Source organism: Kogia breviceps, chromosome X, assembly GCF_026419965.1.
Source record: "Kogia breviceps isolate mKogBre1 chromosome X, mKogBre1 haplotype 1, whole genome shotgun sequence".
In the NCBI taxonomy this organism is placed as follows: domain Eukaryota; kingdom Metazoa; phylum Chordata; class Mammalia; order Artiodactyla; family Physeteridae; genus Kogia; species Kogia breviceps.
In genome coordinates, this window is record NC_081330.1 from 32034663 (window position 1) to 32055524 (window position 20862).

Consider the following 20862-nt stretch of genomic DNA (forward strand, 5'->3'; position numbering starts at 1 on the left):
AATTGTATAGAATGTGAATTATATCTCAATAAAACTTAAAAAAAGAGATCTTGGGTTAAATCTATTTCAAATGAAAAATCAGATCTTAAAATAACTTTGAAAGATAGACTGTATTATTTTAAAATCTATTGGGGAATACATTAATTTCACATAACAATAGTGTAAACATTTATATCAATACATCTAAAAATCATGAAAGGCCAGGTTTTAATTAAAAAATAATAGGGCTTCCCTGCTGGCGCAGTGGTTGAGAATCCGCCTGCCAATGCAGGGGACACGGGTTCGTGCCCCGGTCCGGGAAGATCCCACATGCCGCGGAGCGGCTGGGCCCGTGAGCCATGGCCACTGAGCCTGTGCTTCCAGAGCCTGCGCTCCGCAACGGGAGAGGCCACAACCGTATGAGGCCCGCATACCGAAAAAAAAAAAATAATAATAATTCTAATATCTGAAGCTCTGCATGTGTAAACAAAAAGTGTCATTTTGTAGTAACGTGGAAGCTGGGGCAGGACATTAAAAAGAAAAACTAAAACAATGACAAATATGTCAAGATGACTAAAACATTACGAAGTCTTTTTTTTAATTGAATAAGATACATTCAAAGGTCAATTTTTATCTAGCCTTTTTCTTGCATCAGCAAATATTTAGTGTTTATATTTATATAATGACAATGATGTAAACTTTTCTCTTTGAGATGACTCTTTGATCTTAATACCAAACTATGCATACCAGTAACTTCTCTGGTGAGGAAAGTGTCAAGTCTAAGCATTCAATAAATGGCCAAGTAGAAGAAACTCTAGATTCTTTATTATGGGCAAAAATTGTGTTTGATTCTTCATTTTAACTTCTCTAGTCATGGTGATATTCATTAAAGGTTATTTTGGGAGGCTCTGTACCTCCTTATGCAAGCTTGTATCTTCCTCTCAGGTTTCTTTTTGTTTAAACTGTACCAGCACATATACAACTGGTGATTTTAATTAAAAAAATTTTTTAAGCTCTTGAGTTCAGAATTGAGTTAGAAATTAGTGATAGATTCTGAATACTCTATAGGCTTTAGCTCTGCATAGTATTTGGAAGCTGATTCTTAAAATGTTTTTATATAGCAGATGGATTTATTTGGTATGCTTTATTTTTATTAAAAACCATCTAGTCATAATATTTACTTAACTTGAAGTGACAAGCTTCATTGTAAAAATTATAGAAAATATGCAATACAAAATATTTTATCAAACTGAAGTTATATACCAGAAGAAAACATTTTAAAGTTATAGAAAGACATAAAGTGGAGCTTTACAAGTTGACATTAATATGATTTGCACTTAAAATGCAGGTGCCATGTTTAGATTTGAGTTTGTTAATTATGAAAATATATGACTATTTATATGAAATTAAATTGACTATTAATATGAAATTAGATTCAAATAAAATCAACTAGTACTATGCTATTAAGATACAAGGGCAGAATGGAATTTCATGATATATGTAGTAAAAATGTTTCTTATGTTATTATGACTGCCTTTTTTCATAGTAAATATGATTGTGGGGAACTTAAGGTGAATCTGTCTGGTCTTTTTTCTTCTACTGTTTATTGAGAGTTTATTATGTGCTAGGTTATTCATATACATTATACATTATATATCCTAGGGTCAATCCCTCAAGGAACAAATTATTATCCTCATTTTTAAGATGAAAAAGCTTAGATCCTAAAACCTATTTAAAGTACTCTTTAAAACTATTCCCCAAACTACCCTTAGAACACTTGCTTACTCTATGTTAAAGAGTATATAGATAACAATATTAGCCACTCCAAATATAAGAATACTCTTCATTAATAAACAGCATCTTCCAAAGCTTTAAGTTAATTTTTTTAACCTTTACCTACTCTAAATGCTCTTAATCACAAAAATCTCTGAAAATAATGTGTCTATCTTTTTAAAAAAACATTATGATACATTTCTTCCATTTTCCTATTTCATTGCCAATTATTATTATTAGATAACATTTTGCACACTTTTTCCATCTTTATTTCTATTAGTAAATGATTATTCTCTCACCTTTAAAAATGAACTGAGGTCTTTGAAAATACACACATTCTTGATTTGTAGAAGTTGATATATGACTAATGTCTCTTAATTTGTCTTCCATTTAGTTCTTTGAGAACATTCTCAGTGACTAAGTAATTGTTATCCTGAGAGCATATTTTTTCCATGAGTATTTGGGATATTTTTAAAATTTAAGGCTATTAAGGTGGCATGGAAAAAGTATACACAGCCTTTGCGGTCAGACAGACTTAGGTTTGGCTCCAGACTCTACCCCATATTAGCTATGTGTTTGGGTATGTGACTTAACCTTCCTATGTCTGCATTTCCTATTTATTATGGTGGCTGTGAAAATTACTTAAGGTAATATATGTACTTTGCCAAATGTACTGACTAGGATATGATGGGGGCTCAATACCTGTTAATTCCCTTCCCTTCCTCTCCTGTTTTTACCAGAGGTTCCCATGATTTCTTGCCCGAACTACTTCTTACCTCAAAGATTCTGTTCTATATTTACTATATGGAATGGTAAATATAAATAATTTCAGTAATACTATAGTTTAAAAGTTCTGATAAAAAGTTGGATGAATAGAAAATTGATACCACTGATCAAAACACACATTGAGGATTTTCTTGAGCGATATATCCACTTTCCTTCCGGTTACCATTTCCTCTAGTGCACATCTAAATGAAAGTTAACTATTTAAAATTTGCTTACAAGATATGTGAATGTTTCAATTCAGTTTCAAATCAATCCAACATATGCAAAGCACACATGCAAGTGAATAATGGAAGAAGAATCACAGAAGTAAACAGACTTCATTCTATAAAATGTACTTCATTTTTTTACCTTTTACGTTATGCCATTGAACTCATGATTGTTTATATTATGATTTCATCTTTCACCTACTCTGTTGTTCACAGATTCATTGTCTTTAAAACCACATGAAGGTCACTGGTTTGTTTTCTTATAAAAATGACCTAATGGATTAAAGCTGGAATTCTGTAGCTAGTGACTCATGCTTGCATTTGTACATTTTAAAAGATGTAATTTATAGAAAGGAAGCATCCAGCCTTGAGCTGTTTCAGACTTCAGTTTCTCCAACAAATTAAGAAATAAAGCCTAAGATAAATAAGTGCACATGGCCTGTCAACTGCTCAGTCATCTAATTTAAATCTCAAAAAATACTCTTATTTGTATTTTACATGTTTCTTTCTCTCATTGTGACTATATACATGTAATGTATATCATATCTCACACATATATCTTTTACCTATATGTCGGTAAGAATAGAAGTCATAATCTTCAAAGTATTCACATACTTGTACTAACTTTCTAATTACTGAAGCCAAGAATGTAAATGTACTTTCTGTTCATTCTGAATTTATTAAGCATGACATGCTTCTCAAGGACAGTATGATGTAGTCAAATTTTTAAAGGTTTTTATTTAATATGCCACATAACCTTCAAGAAGCAGTGGGCCATGGTAGAGAAGAACCTGATTTCAGATTTAGGAAATTTGGGTTCTCTTTTTAAGCCAGTAATTAGCTGTGTGACCTGGAACAAGTCAGGAACCCTCTCTAAGGCCTTAGTTTATTCATCTTTAAAACACAAACAGGGGCTTCCCTGGTGGCGCAGTGGTTGAGAGTCCGCCTGCTGATGCAGGGGACACGGGTTCGTGCCCCGGTCCGGGGGGATCCCACGTGCCGTGGAGCGGCTGGGCCCGTGAGCCATGGCCGCTGAGCCTGCGCGTCCGGAGCCTGTGCTCCGCAACGGGAGAGGCCACAACAGTGAGAGGTCCACATATCACAAAAAAAAAAAACACAAGCAATATTAAGTCTGTTACAAATGCTTTCAGTATACTTTTGTTCTATTGCTTTATTAAAATGCTTAGTACTTAACGTGTTGTTGCTTTTATAATTTCATCCATGCATTTAGGAATTATAAAGTACTTTGCTAATATTCTTAAAATTATCCAACTCCATAAATAATCTAATAAAAACTCTTGGTATCGAGAACTAACCGTCACTTGATATTCAGACAGTTGATTTTATCTGAGATTTTAAACTACAGCTCATTATTTACTTACTTGCAATATAAGCCAAGGTGTAATTCAGATACCTATGGGCTTGCTAATAACAAATAATTCACATTACTCCTCTGTGTAAGAATCTTACATTGTTCAACTAACCTAACCCATTTCTGGACACACAAGAGGTCCTGAACTCATGTTTGCTGATTCATTAAGTAAGTTAAGAGTAAAAAGACTGGGCATGAATGCCTCCAGACTCATGGAGAGTTTTTTTTAATCCATCTGAAAATTTGAGTCAGTAAAAAAGAGATTTGGTCATTATATGTTTAGGTTACAGTGAAAAAGTCACCTGAGAAAGTTTATCCAAATTCATATTCCTTCTTTAAGCTTTGGGGCAAAGAGGTTTTCAGATCAGAATTTTAATCCCATACAATCTCTTTTTATCTACTCTACTCCCTGAAATTTGTCTAAGTTTAACAGTGGCCTTTTTCTGCCAAATCCTTTATGTAGAGTTTATATACTAGAGCTCTAACTAGACTCCAAACTACTGGAGATAAGAACTAAGTATTCTTTCCTCTTCTGGGAGGCCGTGGAGTACTGTCAAATGTCTTGCACAGAGCAGAACCTTAACAATCACTGAATGTAGTAATGAAAAAAGTTGGGAAAAAAGCTGGGAGTTTCATTTTGAAGATTCTGTGATAAATATGGTCCTTAGATATTCCCCAAAGCTTTGAATAATCAATGCTTAAAGTTTGGATCTTTGTTCTTTTCTCTTTATAACCTTCTCTCCCTTGGAAAGTTTTGAAATTCAGCTAAACTAGACTAGTATGAATTGCTCTAAATTCTTTTACCTCCAGGCTTGACCTGTCTCTAGAGATCAAATATTATATTTTCAGCTATCCAAAGAACATCTGATGGTGCATGTCTCACCACTATCCTAAATATACCTAAATCAGTAACTAGTCCCTAATTTACTTTTTCTCACACTGTGAAACATGAACGTTCCACCGCCCTTGGAAGGTTTCCCTTCCTCTGTGTCAGTTTAAACCCTGGTTATCCTTGGGCTCCAGTTCAGTTCCTATCTCTTACAATAAAATTCCCTTAATTGTTTCTCTCTCTTCATTTGTATATGGCACATAATTTAGTATTTCATTTAGTATTTAGTATTATATAATGTCCCAATTTTTGTTGCATGTCTATACATTTTATCAAATAAGATGTAAGTCCTTCCATGGTAGTAACCATACCACAGAAGAAATGTTCATTAAATACTGACTTGACAGTTCTGTGCCTCTAAAAATAAATACTATATTCTCTGCCACATTTTTACAATGTCAGGCATAATTAAGGTTCAAAAAATCTTTCTTTAGTCATGATGATAAAAATCTACATGGCTACTCAGCTAGATCTAGAGTAGGCTTCAGTGCCACAGGTTGAAAACTGGCTGAGGACAAAAGTTTGAATAAATCTTTTGAAATTATTGTGTACCAAAACAAATGATATAACTTTAGATTCATTAAAGATGGTAGCACAGGAATTAGGTATTTTTCAGGGGGATGTAATTAGAGATCAAAATAGAACACAAGGAGAAGTCATGAACAAGCCATAAATGACCCTGCCTTTTCTCCTTCCTACCATCTGGGGTCACCTTCAAAGACTCAAGGGTTCTAAATACAAGTAGAGTAAACTGAATACTCCTCACAAAAGACAGGTTTTGATACAGGGGAAAAGGATTATATAAAATGCAATTAAAGGCCTCCAGATGAATATCTGTCCACCAATTTCTTTTTCTTTTAAAGCCCTTTACAAAGCACTATCTTATGTATTCAATTAAATCTAAGATAATATTAAAGGAATAAGATAATTTCTAATTAGGAAGCTCAATCATAAACTGGAGCATTGACAACATTGATATTCAGCAAGATATTAATGAACTCCCATGAAAAATTCTCCACTGAAAGCTGACTTTGGGGTAAAACAATTGAATATTCTATCAATTTTTTAATGAGAACTAATAGGACCACTTTATACTGATCAGAATTTTCTTCTGAAAGAAAAGTCTTTCCCAATACTTGTATTTAATTCTATTTTGAACATACAAAGTATTCTCTGTTATTAGGGCTCTGGATATCACAGGAAATTTGAATAGGGGTAGGGCTAGTGGTTCTAAAAGTAAGGAAAAAGACATAAGTTGAAACACTCTATTGAAATATTGGAAGGGGAAATCAAAGAGGGCTTGATTGACTTTCAAGAAACATTCTTTGCCTAAAGTACAACTGGACAGCTAGCCTTACAATTTATTCTGCAGAAAGTGATTTTTTTTTTAGGTTTTCATCAAAGTCATGTTACTCATCAATCAGGCTATATTTATTTAAACCTTGGCCATATACAAATGAATGTCTGCTCCTCTGTAGAAAAGTAAACATTTGTCAGATGTTCTTTAATCATCCCAGAGTAATAGGACTTCTCTCTCTCTCTCTCTCTCTCTGTCTCTCTGTCTCTCTCTCTCTCTCTCTCTCTCATATTTACGCCACTTATTTGTGAACACCTGAAGTCCTCCGGAACTAAATGTCCATGGCATGAGGGGAAGGGGGTGTACTGGAAATAGACTAAAATTTTGAATGAGAAAGCATGGATTTATTTGAATCCTGGCTATACAACGAACTGTGTCCTTGGATTAGTAATTTAACCTTTCTTACCCCTAGTTTTCTCATTTGTGTAATTCATGTAATAAAACTGGCCCTAACTAATTCCCAGTTATGTTTAAAATCAAATGAAAAAATACATGAGAAAGATATGTGAAAACTCTACATGTCTACAAATGTAAATTTCATTATGGTATGAGAAGTAGATATATTAATAATAAGAATGTTCAGTGACTGTATTATTAAACACTTCTGCTGTATACATTGCCTGTGTTAGAAAATAAGAGAAATAATGAGAGAAAAAAGAGGGAAAGGAGAATAAAAGAGTAGCTCTTAGGCTGAAAAAGTCTATAATAGCAAATACAGAAAATTAAAAAGACAGAGAAAATATAAAAAGTGATAAAAGAGAATATAACATAGATATTAAGTTGAATCTTTAGAAATGTACCTATATTAGCAAATATGTAGTGTTATCAAGAAATTTTGAGTTCTCTGCATATGATGTGTATTTATTCTTCCTGACACTTTTATAGCTATAAGAGTTAAGATAATGGAAAGTTTTAAACTAGGAAACATAAATATCTCTAATTTTCTTCTTTACTATGGGTAAAACAGTTACTGATGTTCAAAGGTTGACAATATGAATCACTGGAATTGTTTGTATTTCTGCATTGCTTTCATGTTGAAAAGACTTTTTCTGAAGCATTTTGATCCACTTGACCTTTATGTCTTTTTAAACTTTGTATACCTATTAAACATTTTAAAATTAAAAAAAAATTTTTAAAATTTTCCTTAACTCCCTCAAAAAGTAAAATATCTATCATGTTATGATTCACCATTCAAGATGATATAGAAATCTTGATAGAGATCCTATTGAGAAAGGTAAATCAATGACAATTATTCTTTAGTAACATTTCTATAGCCTAAAGAAGTTAGTTTGTGATCTATTAGAATAACTATAATATATAACAATGGTTTCTGCAAAGACAGCAGGGTATTATCCATCCTATCACGTCATTAAATAACTTCACTTGTGGAGGGTTTGTAGCTGCACACAGTTTATTTTAAACCACCAAAAAATGGTTATGTTTAATTTGTTATTGATAGCCAATGGTCTCTTAAATTTATTTTAAGTAATAAAAGACAAAAAGAAGAGATATTTCCCCTCATTCAGTAATCTTTAAATAATAATCATTTCAAATGTAGGACACTGGAATGAATGAATGGAAAATAACAAGGTCAAGACCTGAAATGAGGAATGGCTTTAGCTTGTTTAAGGGTTTCTTATGTAGTTAAAGAGTCATGAGCATTATTTTCTGGGCTATAAAAATCAGCTACCTGGGCTTCCCTGGTGGCGCAGTGGTTGAGAGTCCGCCTGCCGATGCAGGGGACACGGGTTCGTGCCCCGGTCCGGGAGGATCCCGCATGCCGCGGAGCGGCTGGGCCCGTGAGCCATGGCCGCTGAGCCTGCGCGTCCGGAGCCTGTGCTCCGCAATGGGAGAGGCCGCGGCAGTGAGAGGCCCGCGTACGGGGGGGAAAAAAAAAAAATCAGCTACCTGAGCATTATTATTTGAAGTGGATTTTCAGAACTAGAAAGCCGTTAGTATTTTCATAAGATTGTACCATTTGAAGTGACCTTAGTAACCATCAAGTCTGATTTACTTTCTTAGCAGGTGAGAACATAGAGGCTCATAAAAGACTATAACCCAGGTTATTTAATTCTAAATTTGCACCATAAAAATCTTTTCCCACGGTGCTTGTGTGCTTTTATATATTAATTATTCAGCAAATATATATTGAAAGAACCCTCAGTGTGTAATGATGTATGCAGAGGGTAGTTGGGGTGGGTGGTAAATAATATATAACCTTTGTCCTCTGTGAATTCATAATCCAATAGGAAAGATAAGACTCAAATTAAAAAGTGGGATGATGCATGTAAAACTTTAAACACCATGCTTGGCACTTAGGAGACCGTGAAATCTAAAAATAAAATAACAACAACAAAGTGCAGTCCAGTGTGTTTAGTGGTGCAAACAATAGTTTCTATTTTCTTTCAAATTCAAAATTCAAATGCTAGTAGTCTTATGTATGTGGGGGTCAACCTAGATGCTTTTTTATATGGCCAGTAGTCTTTTTACACTACATATACAAAATCGTAACTCATTTGAATTTTAAGCATTGCTTCTTGGCTTATAGTCAGCATAATACCTTCACCTCCCCCTCTAACCCCTCACCTTCATAATAAGACAGTGCATCTTTCTCTGAATGAACCATGAGACTGTTTGCAGTCATTTCCCAATGTCACCCATTCCCTGGAGATCATTACTTCATGACCCACCTTGTAGTCTGTTTTATCTTGGCAGTTGACAGCTACTTAGGCATCTGGAGTTGGGCAGCATTGTTTTGTGCCATTGTGGTGGGAGTGGGGGGTGTGCAGGGTTCAGACATGGAATTGGGAAGTTGTCTGAAGTGAGATTTAAAGCACTAAGCATGAAATGCTGTAATCACAATGGGAATAAAAAAAGGGACATATCTGAGCAGCGTTTTCCAAAAATTATTCAGAAGCTGTAACGATGGATTTAATTGAGAATAAGATGAAGAGAGGTGATCCAAGAATGACTCCAAGGCAGAAAGAATGAGCATTATTTCACTTATCATGTGAAAGTAAAATACTTTGGGAGGAGGGGTCTTTTAAAAAATGTCTAACGATATGTGTTGCCATAAATGTATTCTATATTATGTTGCAGAAATACGTGTACTTTTATTTGATCCTATTGCTTCACTCTGAATCAAGACACTCAGAATATCAACTATGGACATGCAAATTTGTCTGCTCTTCTGAAAATGGTACTAATCTAAGGTAAAAAATAATATCAAATTACTTTATAGCAATATATTATCTTCTTAAGGTTTTCAATATTTTTGAATTTTAAACTGACTATTTTCATCACAGTGGTAAAATTTGTGGGAATTTTCTCTGTATTCTTTTCCCTGTTTTATATATTCATATAGTTTGTGTCTCTAGATTTATAACCTTAAGGATGTCAGTTATTTAACCTCAGTGTTTTCCGTATTCTTGTTTGTAACAAAGAGGTTAGTTTGAAGGATGCTTACAGAAAGACCACCTACTTCAACTCTCTCATTTATAGTTGTAAAAACTGAGGCTCAAGTAGAGCAAGTGACTGACCCATTTTTTCCTCATTCATCCTAAATGGGAGGGTAGGAAAGAGAGAAATCAATGAAGCCTGTACCATAAATTGAAGAACTTTATTATTACATGGAATTGCCTTTTCGGTATAATAGGACTATTAGCTTCTTTAGAGATGTATTGGGTAATATGTATGTCACTTCTCTAACATCCAACAAAGTGTTGGGCATATAGTAGCCCCTCAACAAAGACTTACTGAAATCCACAATTCTTACAGGCTTTTAGACTCACCTTCATCTTATAGTTGACTAATCTGGCAGATAAACATGGATAGCGAATTTTGTAAATTTACTCACAAACTTTAGATAATTGGCTGAGGTTTGGCAGTAGAAAAAGGAAAAGTTGAGGTAGACTGCTACCCAATGAGAAGAGGGTAATTAAAGGCTAAATAACAAGGGGGTTCTATGGCCAGAATGTGGACATGTTCCTAAACATTGAGCACATCTTCACCAGATGTGTGTGTAGCCAATAGAATGTGGTGCCTCTCTGTTATACACATATGACACACATATATATGTAAAACATGGTATGTTTCCTTGTGAAATGAAAAATGAAGGTGTACATAATAGGGCTAAGCTTTAGCTAATTAGTTTAAAAATAGTTGCAATTTATTAATTGCTCTAAAATTTGTTCAAAGAGATTACCTGTAATCATTTCAGAGAAATCTGTTATTCTTTTAGATGCCTTGAATTCTTAAATGCTATTGTGCAGGTGTGCTAAAAATTCTACTTTAGTTCTTCCTTTATCTTCTTTCACTTTTTCTTGAACCATTGAAATATACATTCCTAGGAGATCACATAGATAGGTACAGATATGGATATCACATATGGAAACGTATCAATCAAGATACATTAATTGATTACTTACTATGGGCAAGGGGTTTGCCATATAAGTGGGCTAGTCAACAAAAGCTTCATGCAAGAGGTAAGGGCTTGAGGCAAATCTTGAAGACCAGGTAGAATCTAGATACATTTAGGAGGGGGAGCTCATACCACAGTACTGGACTTCTCCAATCTGACTCCACTATTTCTAGTAATAAATTATGGTTGGATCATGAATCACAGTTTTTGTGTCATTAAAATTGAAGTAATAAATGTAAGTCGTTAATTTAAAAGGAAAAACTTTTAAAAATCCTTTAAGCATACAGAATTTTTATAAGTATGCTCTTTCTACCCTGCATTAACTTTAGTTTAAATATTGTACTCTGATACAGTCTTTCTACCTGGGCTCAGATCATTAAACTAAAAAGCTATTACTTTTTATAATACCTGTTTTTAAAGTCATAGTTATCAAATTATTTCTCCTGATGCCAGTGTGAAAAGGTAATACACGGCAAATGGGGTCATAAAACCCTTCAAATATCTCTGAAATATGATAAAATGATTTTTAATGACCCTTTTATCACTCCAGTCTCTGACCTCCAGGACTTCAATTTTCCTGTTTCAATTCCAAGTAGGCAACTTTATATAAGTGACCAAATTTGAATGACCTTTGCTGTGATGTTGCGTAGAGGACAAACCACATATGTCCAACTCACTATAGTGATACCTAACCCTTTGTAGTCAACCTCTGTATATAATAGCATTATGTCCCTGATTTCATTTCACTCTTTAAATGATCTCTGCAACTCCACTGAGCTTCACTCAGGCTACCTGTCCTTGTGTCCCTTGGCATTAACAGTACTTTCTCATTTGCTCTACTTTTGTATCGGTAGCTGAATCTCCAGACAAAATGTTACATGCCTGTCTTTACCTTGCCAAGCAGCGCGTTAATGATTAATGGACACTGTCAAGAATATCCTCATGTTCACATGCAAATCTGTTCTACCAAAGGCTAGTGACTATAGTATGAAAGAAAAACTAATCAATTCCTAAACACAGGCAGTAGAGTTTACTGCTTAATACCATAGTCTCTGGAATCAAAACTGCCTGGTTTCAAGCTTGATTTTGGTCAATTAGTTTGACCAGATTATTTAACCTCTGTGGTGCCTCAGTTCCCCCACCTGCAAAGTGCGGATATTAGTAGTACCTTCTCATGGGGTAGTTGTGAGGCTTATATGAGTAATACATGCAAATCTCTTAGAAATGTGTAGTACATAGTAACTTTCAATAATTAACAGCTAATATTATCATCTTTTATACCTCTTTTTTGAAGACTAATTACTTGCTAACTTGGGCAAGTCTTCCTACCCTGATTACATGAAGCCATACCTGAAAGTGTTCAATCTTGATTACTGAGATAAAATGAGAGATCTGAGTTTAAAATACACCTATAAAAAGATTTGAACACTGTGACATTTACTCATAGGTATTTACTAATGATTTCAAAGACAACAGTCACTTTATACACACACACACACACACACACACACACATATGATAAAGAGAGCCCTGGTCAGTTTGTTCATTGCTATTCTTTTCTAGAGGTTAGTTGACATTGTCTTTGGTTTCAATGGTGTTTAATTTTAATTTTTAATAACTTTATATTGAGTCTACCTTCATATCCTGCCAATAATGCTGGTAACTCTGAATGTTCATCCTTCCTTCCTCACTCCCAATCTCAAGCTGCTTCATTTTCTTTGGACAGTCACACTCATTACTCACCTGCATTCCTCCCAGGCTTGGCTGATCACCTTGTACAGTAGTTCAGGCTGTCCCCAAGGCACCTTGGACTAACTCTGTATGCTCTGCTTTCTCTATTGCTCACCGCTTTTATCAGAAATCTATCCCCTTTGCTGTCCACCAGAGGATACCTTGCTCTTAAAGTCACTTAGACTCGAATAATAAGAAACATGTTTAAAAATTTAGGACAGATGAAATGGTCATTGCTGACTACCTCAACATTTTCCCCTGTGCCAAAAAAACTCTGATAAAGGAGTATCGTTGGAGATAGGATGGGGAACAGGCTCATAGGAACATTTAATAGAAAAATGAGTCAGAGGAAAGCTTGGTTATTTTAATAACTGTAAATGTGTCATCTTCTTAGTTTTTTCCATTCATGCTCACTTCAGAGTAGAAAACAGGAGAGATTAACTCAAAATAGTGGAGGTAAAAGGTAGAAACACTAAAAGGGTAATGAGGGGTAAGTATTGGGTGATGATGAGAAACACAGACATGACTGACATAAGGGTCAGACTAGGAAGAAAATGAAGTGAAGCCAAGAGAGGGCATTATAACTAAGAACTTTTAGAAGGGCCCAGGAAGACTTGATGAGGTTGAAGAGCAGCTACAAGGGAAGAAAGAGTGGGCGTGGGGTGGGGACTGAATGTCATCATCTGAGGGTAGTATTTCTGAACTTAAAATTTTAGAAATTGATGCATTTAAGGTGTGGCCATGGGTCTGAAACTGAGGAGAATGGAAAATGTGAGGTCAAGGAATTATGAGACTAGACTGTTATCTGGCAGTCTTCATCGATACTGAAGTCTCTAGAGAACGGAAAGATTCAAAATGAACAGTAGGAAAGAGCCAGGTGCCAAAAATTTCCATGAAGGTGTAGACAGCAGAGACAAGAGAGAAATGTTGGAATGGTGTATGTTTCAATAAAGGATTGTTTAAAATAAGAGTAGAAGAGACATGTCCTAGTGTTTTGGAAGTTAAAAATAAGGAACTAGGAGAGTTTCAACCATAATTTTAAGCCCTTACATGTGGAGCAGTAATAAGATTAATGAAGTGGGGAGAGGTAGAGGTTAAGGATTAATTCATCTTCATTTGTCAGGAAGTTGGAAACCTTTTGTAGGAGAAATCCAAGTAGGAAAAATCCAGGTTTTGCTTAAAGCAAGGAGGTAGAGGAAGTGTTCTGTGAAAAAGGTGATGGTCCCTACTTTCTAGTACATTGCTGACAAAAAGAATTTTCTGCAGTGATGGATATGGTCTATATCTGACTGTCCAATAGGTAGTCACTAGCCACATGTGGCTGAAATGTGGTCTGTGAGACTAAGGGACTGAATTTACAATTTAATTTAATTTAAATTAATTTAAATTTAAATAGCCACATGTGGCTGGTGGCTGTTGTATGGGACAGTGCAGTTCTAAAGTCTTTCTGATAGCCGTCAATAAATTTATGCTTAGTTATTAATAGGTAATGATAACAGGTTACCCCTCTAAGTGGATATTTGTATTTAAAGGAGACAATGACTAAGATTAAAGAAGGAAATTCCTGAATGTAGAATTTTAAGTGCTGTGGAACAGCATGAAGGCTACTAGTTTGGGAGTCAAAAGGCTTTTCTAGTGCTTTTCAAATTAGACTATGTAAGTGGTCATCTACGAATAAGGTTAACCGTATTAACAAGATTAACTTTATCAAATGCCAACTACATGTACAATGTTGTAATAAGCAAGTATCTTAGTAAACAGCAGATGGCATAGACTTAACCACAGCTGAAGGGAGGAAGGGATAAATAGGGTGAAGTAGAGATGTTGGGTACAGGGAGACAGAACATAATTAAGACTCCAGCTCATGTGCATCTTATTTGAAATCCTGCTTTCACTATATCATTTGTGCAGTAAAATTTCAGAAGTGACTGCCAAAGAATTGCTGCATGTGAGCAAGAGTGTAAAATGCGCTGGTAACTGGCTAAATGATGGTGCAGCTTAACCTCTTGGTTGGTTTCAATGGTATTTGTCTAAAATGGCAATTACTAGGCTGTTTTGCAGCAATGTTCTCAGTATATGAGGAAGCTGTTAAAATAGTTTGAAGAAAGGCAGAGATGGAGTGATCCACTGATGGGACACTCATTAATCTGGTGATTGGTGGTTTCTAAGATTAAATAGTATACAAGTTGTAGATAAAATAACATAGGTATCTTGGAACAGTGACAAATTAATAATAATAATAAAAACATGGCTTTGTGCAATAATTTTAAAAATTTTAAATGCTTCATACCATGTGTTTCACATCACATGGGGTTAATATACTATTATATTATTATATAACATTAATATATAATGTTATATTTAAATAATATGTTATTAGCCCCAACGATGGTCAAGTTTTCCTAGTTTGCTCATGGCTATCCATCCATTAGTGGGACATAATTTATTATTTCTTATGTTAAATCACGAAGCTTTACCAGATGCTCTACTAAAATAATCTCAATACAAGTACGATACATGCTCATTTTGTGAGGTATTCCACTGCTATAAAGGGAAGGTGCTGAAAGATTCTTTAATGATACCAGCCAAATAGTCTGGAGCTTCTGGAGCCATTATAACTTAGCAACAGCCACCTTCTTCAATCTCAGGCCTTGAACAATTTAATAAGAGTAGCTGAGGGGCTTCCCTGGTGGCGCAGTGGTTGAGAATCCGCCTGCCAATGCAGGAGACACGGGTTCGTGCCCTGGTCCGGGAAGATCCCACATGCCGCGGAGCAACTAAGCCCGTGAGCCATGGCCGCTAGGCCTGCGCGTCCGGAGCCTGTGCTCTGCAACGGGAGAGGCCACACAGTGAGAGGCCCGCATACCGCAAAAAAAAAAAAAAAAAAAAAAAAAAGAGTAGCTGAGGATACTTAATATTGGTTACTGGTAATCTTTTCCTCAAATTTTATTTTAAATTGTGTGTTTCCCTTAGTTGGGGAGTAATAAGGTTTACCTGAAGGATGTAAGTGAAACAGTAAAATAATTAAGGTTTGATGCAGACTTCAGGTTATTATTTAGGTTTATTTATTTACCAGTAAGTGCAGAAATATTCCTACATAATTAAGTGCCAAACGGTAGTGGTAATCCTGCAAATCTAATATGATTTTAAAATTCATTTTCCAGAGAAGAAATCTACCATCTGTAAACCTCTGTGGGTGAGATGCCCATGTTGCTTAAGCTCTTAATGGATTAGCCCAACATTATATCAGAGGTGTTAATTTTTTTAGATTTTACTTTTATTGCTAAAGAAATAAACATATACTTCTCATGTAGCTTTGAAAGCACTAAAAAAGATTTCTTACACCCCTGCCTTAAATTAATCTACAAGAATACCTTGAGAAATAAAAGGGAAAAATCCAATGGAACCAATAAAATACGAATAGCTTCCTCTTCAGAGGCTGGCTGTGAAGACCACGTGAAATAATGTATATATGTAATGCTCTTGGCTCCATGCCTAGCATCCAGTAGGGTTGCAAAAATGTCAGTTCTCACCTCTCTTCCCATGAATTCATACTGCACCAAAGCCTGTCATGTTATTATCTGAAAAAGTCATCACCGTCATCCATGACAACTCTAGATATAGACCTCTCAAGAAAGCACAGAAAAGGTTAATAACCTTCTCTAGATTATGCAGATAGAAAAACACTGTCAGTGTTGGCTTAAGCACCCCAGATCCTACCTTGACATTGCAATCACAAGCCTTATCCACCTTCCGAATCTCAGGACTTGCGTTGGGCTTGTTGCTGTAGATGATAAAAGCTATTAGGAAAAAAAATAGTGCGGACGAAACAAATAAATATTTTATTTCCTTCCAGGAAGACCAGAAGAACATATTTGGGGAATGAGAAGTATAGTTAAATATTCTATAACCTACCTGCCCCAAATATAGAAACATTGTGTAATTCCCCCCACCCATGGGGGTGCAAAGAAATTATACTTTTCTGAAAAGATGGCATTCAGTGTGACTTAAATACTGCAAAAGAAATGACAATGATCATGGTAGAAATCATTTTTTCTGTGGGGCATGTCAATTGGCCTTTTTCATTATGTCTACACATACATAGTCAACTACAGAAAACACTCGGTTTCTACAGAAACACTCGCTTTCTACTGTGTTCATATTTTGATTGTCAGAATGGCTGATATGTAGATAAACTTCTTAACTCCAGAACAGAGATGTCCTTTGCACCACTGTGTGTGTGAGGTCACAAATATCTGCAAACTGGGGAACTCAGAGGCTTCTTGCTGCGCAGCATCTCCCCCAACCCCAATCATTTTAGCTCAATGCTATTTCCCTCTAGAGCGAGGTTCCCTCGGTTAGCCTGCTGAAAAGGTATGTGGTGAGGGGTATGTGCACTTAGCGGCTCAGCAATCAGAGGCTTCCTTGGACGGGACTTGTGATGGTAAATATTAATGAAGAAGCTGTGTTACTGGCAGTGATTCTTGACCAAATCAGATATTCTCTAAGTACCAAATGTCTCCCACTGAATTTGAGTGGAGGAGCGCTGTCGCTTAAAAGGTGTCTCGGACACAATACAAAACGTTTGTCACCTCAGGTCGCATATTACCCAACAGGAAGCAAAAAGCAGAGGGCACGACGCACTAAAGAAACAGACACACAGACACGTTTTGCAATGACGAACTTTATGTGGCATCAGGAATGGCAACCTGTTCTCATGTTTAGCAATTCCAAGGTACGCTGTTAAGATTGCTTGTCAGGCTAAATTGAGTAAAGGAACAGTACTATGAGGGAGCGCTGGAGACTTCTCGGCAATCCTTTTCAAAATATAAAACTGTCACCAAGTGACTTAGGTAAGCTAATAAAAAAGGCTCGCTGTATGCCCTTATACTCTCCTCTTAAACTTACGTGATCATCAGCAGCGCTGTTCAAATTCAGCCAACATCTGTTAGACCAAGACACAGATCCGCAGTGTTTTATCTCCCCTGAGATACCGGTGTTCACTGAGACTCTCCGAAAATTAGGGTCGGTTTTCAATGTGAACTTAATAGCGGATCCTTCGCCCCCCCTCTGCTCCCACTGTCCCAAGCCTTGAGCCCCCTCCCACTTGCCCGATATCAGATTTCTTAAAGACGTAGTCTATACCCCCAATTCAGTTGCACCTTCTGCAGCCCAAACCTTTACCCAGAGACACCCACATTCTGTCTCCCTCTCTTCTCCCTCTCACCTCACTTCTTGAGACCTCACGCCCGCCTTCGGTTACTCCCTCGGCTTCCCGGGCGCCGCGTTCAGGAGGCCTGCGCCTCTGCCCAGCGCCTTCCCATTTCGAGTCCCCCCTTCCCAACCTCCTTCGAGACTCAGGTGCCCCTCCCGTGGAACGCAAGCTCCTCTTTCCTCCCCAAGACCCCAGTCCCTCGGCGATCTGCGCGTTCAGAGTCCCTTCCACTCTCCCGCCCGGGTCAGTGCGGTCTTGCAAACTGCAACCATCCGGGATCTGTCCCCGCTCCCCACCCCACCCCCCGCCTAAAACGTTAGGGTCCTGGCTATCAATGCCGCCCGTGGCTCCAACTTACCACAAGCGTCCGGGAGGAAGGCAAGGCAGCGGTCGCCGCGGCGGCAGCTAGACGAGAAACGGACTCGGCTGCAATCGCCCAGCGGAGCCCGCGGCAGTCAGTGCGCTGCGCTGCGCGCCGCAATCTCGCGCCACGGCGGAGGGAGGGACGGAGGGAGCACGGCGCGATGGCAAGCGCCGGCGAGTCGACCTCCTGTGGGCGACCGTGCGACCCCGGATAGGTTTGGCTTCTCTTGCTCCACTATCTTACTCTAGCGTAGTAACTGACCACCTCCAGCATCTCTGCACTATTCGCGTCTTCTTTCTTCTTCGGTGGCCCCTAACTAGCTACACTATTCTAAACGGACGAAGGCCATCACGTGAGCACCACGACGATCTCGACGACTCCGACGACAACGGTGTGCAAGAAGAGGTAAGAAAAGTTCATATGCAATCATAGGTAAGGGGCAGGCAGGCCGATGGAGCAGCCAAGGCTGGCAATCTAGCTGCTCTAATGGCAGGATCAGAAAGATCGGTGCACCCGAGGAGTGAAGCGTCCTCGGCGAGCACCAGAGCGCCTACCCCGCGCCGGTGAAGCTGCACCCCGCTCTTGGGCTGAACAAGGGATGAGGGGTGGAGCCAAGAGTGGCCAATCAGCGCTCAACGTTCCACTGCCCCTGGCCTGTTTGGACCAGTCTCAGTGCAGCTGGAGCCTGCTGGCAGGGGGCGCGAGACCCGGTGGTGGTGGTGGTGGTGGTGGTGGTGGTGGTGGTGATGATGATTAACTTGATTGATGAGGCCTGGAGACTAGGGGGAACCGCGGTCAGTCAGGGGAGGGTGGTCCTCAAGAATGTACCCTTAAAGATTCAAAGAACACCCCTCCCCAAACACCCCCCCCACACACACCCCACACGTCCTTGAACATTTCAGTTCAACAAACACTTCTCAAGTCTTGGAAGTTCCAAAGAGCTTTGAAACTCCCTCCCCGACTCCTGCCCCTTTCCCCAACCGAGCAACTGAGGCATTCACAGAGTCAAATACATTTAGTGAGCAAAAGCCTTGGCCCTGTTAAAAGTCTCAATTCCCCACCCTTGTCTCCAGCCTCAAACGTAGAGAAGGGAGAAAGGAGAGTACTTGGCCTTCGTGCCCCAAGAGGGCACAGCTTAGTTCCCGTCTTGAACCCATAGGCCCCCTGCTAAGTGCTTAGAATGACACCCTGAAGGCAGCTCCTTCGGGTTTCCAAGGCGGGGCTGCGCCTATATCTCCCGCACACAGTTTGGGGGCCACAGGTCGCCCGACCGCTGCGAGGGCTGCCATGTCGTGGTCAAGGCAGCAGGGCAAGGGGTCAACCACGAACCTCCCTTTTGGCAACTAACGGGAAGCCGAGCTGCAACTCGGCAAAGAGAGCTCTTCTTAACCGACTCCCGGGACGCCGGGCAGGTGCCTGCGGCGTCCTGGCTGCAGCACAGAGAAGGGCGGTTAGGGCCACCTTGGCCGAGACGCTTCGGGGGCACCAAGACCAAGCTTAGTAGTGGAGATGCTGTTTGCTGTTACCGAGAAGAGGGACAGAGAATATTTCTCCTAAGAGGGAATGGGAGTGAGAGGTGTCAGGTCTCTGCCGAGGCTGCGTGGCACTGTACCGTGGGCCTCGGGTGAGAGAAGTGGGAACTGGCTCCCAGCCGGTCCAAGGTAGCTGGACCTAAGAAAGAGATCGAAACTCTGGTTCTGCTGCTTGGGATCGGTCGGCGGAGCAGCGATTATATGGTAGAGGCTACAGGGAGGCTGTGCAGCAGATTGGAGGCTCGAACTCCACAGAGCGCAGGAGGGAAGGGAGTCGCTGGCTGCCGAGGGACTGATTGCCTCAGTAGCTCCAAAAGTTAGGGATGGGGAAGGATATGAGAGAAGTGATAAGAGTCGGGTTCCTTCCTGATTCTGGGTCACTTCTCTCTGTGCCTTGGTTTTCCGATTTGTAAACGGAACTTTTTGTTCTACTCCAATAGGGGCATTTGGGAATTCTCCGATTCCCTCCATCCGCACTGAATTGAGCCACTTTGCAGGGCTCTGAAATTTAATTTGGCACTGAACATACAGTCACAGCCAAGTTCTGTTTCGCAAAGCAAAACCCTTCGCAGTTTTCTTGAAGCATCTGTTGAATGCTACTGTACGATTCCTCACAGGTGGCGGCGACAGCGCTGCCAAGTCCAAGGATTGTACAACGCTCGCGTCGTTAGAAATGCTTTGTTAGCGAATAGTAATTTATAAATATCGAAAAGAAAAAGTGTGTCTTCTTTTTAAATAATTAAGCACTCATCTTAAAAAATTACCCGTGTTCTCTTTTCTATCCCCATGAGCAAGCAATGCTTCATACTGGCTTGTCTGGCGAGAGTTATATTTATTTTGTCGGAGGCTGAGACATTGGTTTTACTAAAAGAAAAAAAAAAACCGTAAATAATAATCCCTGTAATATGTTCGCCAAGGCACAGTAGACTCTGCCTAGCCGAGAGCCAGAGATAGCATCCGCTGAAGCCAGGGACCTTTTCACTCTCACCGGCTCCCGGGGGGAACCGACTTAGAGCCGCTGACCGAAATAACAACAATGATGAGGATAAAGGTGATGATGATAATAATAACAATTATTATTACCATTATCATTACTACTAGTACTACACAACTGGCTCTTTAGGCTGTTCTCTCTTTCTCCTCTAGAAGGGCAAAAGTGCCGAAGGGACCCAGGGTGGAGGCTACTCAGGGAATGGGAACGTTCTTGGTGCAGCAGAGAAAAAGTTTAGCTAGCCTGG

At 38.7% G+C, this 20862-nt stretch overlaps 1 protein-coding gene across 1 annotated transcript in view; it reads right to left on the reverse strand.

Moving 5' to 3' along the window:
• The window catches only part of HTR2C (5-hydroxytryptamine receptor 2C), a 256248-nt gene extending 237556 nt beyond the window's left edge, over nucleotides 1–18692 (reverse strand). The window contains exon 1 of the mRNA XM_059049686.2: nucleotides 18087–18692. The gene's annotated coding sequence lies outside the window, so the exon portion shown is untranslated. The remainder of the gene's footprint in view (nucleotides 1–18086) is intronic.
• Nucleotides 18693–20862: the final 2170 nt, after the last annotated feature.